This window comes from Palaemon carinicauda, chromosome 12 (assembly GCF_036898095.1).
Source record: "Palaemon carinicauda isolate YSFRI2023 chromosome 12, ASM3689809v2, whole genome shotgun sequence".
In the NCBI taxonomy this organism is placed as follows: domain Eukaryota; kingdom Metazoa; phylum Arthropoda; class Malacostraca; order Decapoda; family Palaemonidae; genus Palaemon; species Palaemon carinicauda.
In genome coordinates, this window is record NC_090736.1 from 122,570,795 (window position 1) to 122,574,218 (window position 3,424).

Consider the following 3,424-nt stretch of genomic DNA (forward strand, 5'->3'; position numbering starts at 1 on the left):
CCAATCTACTACCTACTCCCAAAAAAAAAAAAAAAAAAAAAAAAAAAAAAAAAAAAAAAAAAAAAAAAAAATTAACCAATTCCTCCTTAGAACCCAAAGAATGGCCAATTCCTCTCGATTGAGGGTACTGCAACTCTTCGTTCATCTTTCAACGTTCCAAAATGGATATTCAAGCAACTCATCGTAAGTTAATACAGGTTTCAATTGTTTGAAGGCCATTCTTTTTCCACCCCCTAATAGATTGCATTTTTCTTTTTCAGAGCATCTATGTGTCTCGCGATGTCTACGTACCTTCGTATAAATTTACTGTAATATTTCTTGAGCCTAAGAAGCCCACCTACTTCTTTAGAAGTACTTAACCTGCGGAACTCTTTGATAGCTTCTAGTTTATAGGGCTGAATACCTTCCAGGGTTATTACATGACCTCAAAATTCGAGCTGTTTACAGAAAAACTGACATTTCACTATATTAATTCTAAAATCATTAAGAGACAATGTTTCAAGGACTCTACGAATGTTTTTTTTTTATGATGTCATCTAAGTACACAAGACCATTATGACCAATAATTTTTAAAATTATCACGACTTTCAGGAATCAGTAAATGTGTATCTTCCCATTGTTGAAATATCTCCAAGTTAAGTAGTTTAAGCGTATAAAGGAAAGCAGGACCTTTTCCTTACAGCGATTTTTTTTTTCAATTTTCACATTGAACAGGCTGACAAAAGTGTTTTTATAGTTTATATATGAAAGGTGTTATAATAATGATAAAAATAATAATATGACAACGTCAGTATAGCTTGTGTCGTCAGTCAATTGATAGATGCCCGTCTGAAGGTGTACATGTACACAATGTGCAAGTGTAATAATATACTTTAATAAAATAAAGAGAAGATACGTTCCAATATGTCATTTATGTCTTCCGGCATAGAACAAGTGTTGTTAGTTATTAAAGTGTCTGGTTAGATATGCTGTAAATGAAGTTGTACTTGAACCAGTGAAATGAAACTGCATGATGCAGATAACACAGAGGTCTATATCTGTAATGAAATTTTATACTACAAGTTCAAAAGATGAAATGTGAGTGCTAAGATAAACTGGCGTTGAATAAAAAGATAGACGAGAACAACGCATGCGTTTCTTAGAAGATACATTATTAGATTATCAATAAGTTATTCGATGAATGAGAACAAGATCATCAGAAAATCACATCATCTTGACAAAAATTCTCAAACCAGTGAGACGATATTAGAAACCGTAGTTTGAAAACTACTTCGAACAGGAGTTAGGGGATTTCTACGACCACAGCCTACTGTCACAAAGTAGTTTTTAGGTACTACCAAAAAGACAAGGTGAATGTAAGTGACTTTTTCAAAAAGATAACTAGGATACATACAAACAGTTGAAGGGATTAATAGCACAGAAACTCGAACAATGTGAAACATGAAATGGGAAGCTTAAACAGGTTTTATATTATCAGTGCAAGAGAGAGAGAGAGAGAGAGAGAGAGAGAGAGAGAGAGAGAGAGAGAGAGTGCAATAGCATTACAATGAATGAGTGTGTATGAAACACGTGCGGTACACTACTGAAGTGTTTGAGCCATTGGCAGTTTTTTTTTTTTTTTTTTCTAGACAGATGCCTTGACTGTTTTGAGAAAAGGTAATATGAAGAAAATTATTAACCAAATCTTAAGTTGGTGAATCCCTTTAAGTTAAATTTATCATCCTTATCAGCCAAAACTAGTCACTAAAGGACAGAGGCTTCAAACATGTCCTTTCACTGACATCAATTTATATCTTTTTGATAACCTTCTACACCAGCACATTTTCTTAGATCGTAAATCCGTCGTCTTCAATTTCCTCCCCTGCTTCCTTTGCATTATTGTTATTCCTAAAATCCCTCCATTATCTCTCATTCTTATTTCATGTCCTGGCTATGACCATTTCTTTTCTCATATGCTGTAAGAATATCATCTACTTTATTTTGCTCCTGTATCCATGTCTCTCTTTTTTGTCTCTTGGTGCTATTCCCAAAATTACTCTTTCCATGGCTCATTGAATTACAACTAGCTTATGTTTAATGGGTTTAATTGAGGCTTTAATATCCTTCTGAATTGATTAATAATACTTGAAAGAGCGAGCATCTGATTATATATATATATATATATATATATATATATATATATATATATATATATATATATATATATATATATATATATATAAATATAAATATAAATATAAATATAAATATATATCCCTGGAACACTGAACGTGGGTATAGATTACCCAGAGTAGGTGACGTCATTCGTGTTCCCCCCTCTTCCCCAAAAGCCAGCGCGCTGGGACTCAGTATAGCTTCAGTCTACCCTATGGGTTTATAGGGGGAAGTCGCGTCGCTCCAATCCTCTGCCTGGATTTTGCGCTACAGACGTGTTCGGCTACCGTTTACCCACGTTCAGTGATAAGAGTATATAGAAAAAACTGGGTAATGTGTACCCGGGTTCAGTGTTAATAGTTACAAATGGAAGCTATAAGTGTTGGTGTACTAATAATTGTCTTTCTTTTCAGGCTGTAAATGCTTTTTCAGGATTTCCAAAGTTCAGTGTTACACAATGGCAAGACAAGGACGAAACCTTAGTGATTTTCAAATTTTAGAATTGCTTGATGCCTCAGACAATGAGAGTGAAATTGACTGTATTGAAGCAGAGGTACTGTATGATAGTGACCTTGATAAAGAATATGTGCCTAGTCATCAGGAAATGATAGAAAGTTCTGACAGTGACTCAGAAGAAGACCTCCCACGCCGCCGCATAGAAACAAAGGCGGCTGGTCAGAAGAGGAAGAGGCCTAGGCACCTCCCCTCCACCATCTCACCTGATAACATCGCCACTCCCTCTACTGGCCTTGCCACCTCTACTCCTGGCCCTAGTGGCTACTCTGTTCCACTTGCCGTTGGTGATTCTGATCCACATTCATCTACTGCTGCCCCTGCTGCAATCCCTGCTACTCTTCCTGCTGGAACCCCTGCTACTACTCCTGCTTCTCCTGCTGCAACCCTTCCTGCTGTCCCTGCTCCAACCCCTGCTACTGCTCCTGCTGCTCCCCGAGGACAACGGCGACGACGTGCAGACGATGGGGAGTTGCTAGTTACTTTTAACTCGGCAACTGTGAAAAGTAACTCTGGTTATACGTGGCACACAAGGCCACAGGTGGCTGCCGCAAGAAGGACACCAGCTCGCAATATTGTGGTGTCAAGTAGGCCAGGTCCCACATAAGCAGCTTCTCAATACACCACACCTGAGAAGTGTTTTGACCTGTTTATGTCCACTGCAATTGTTGATCTTATTGTGGACTTTACTAACAAGAAAATTGATGATGTTGCCACAAAATACAAGAGGAAGACAGCAACTGTACAGCACACAACA

General features: G+C 37.5%; 1 pseudogene; it reads left to right on the forward strand.

Annotated features, from left to right (window-relative positions):
• The first annotated feature begins 2,611 nt into the window (after positions 1 to 2,611).
• The window catches only part of LOC137650624 (piggyBac transposable element-derived protein 4-like), a 2,528-nt pseudogene continuing 1,715 nt past the window's right edge, over positions 2,612 to 3,424 (forward strand).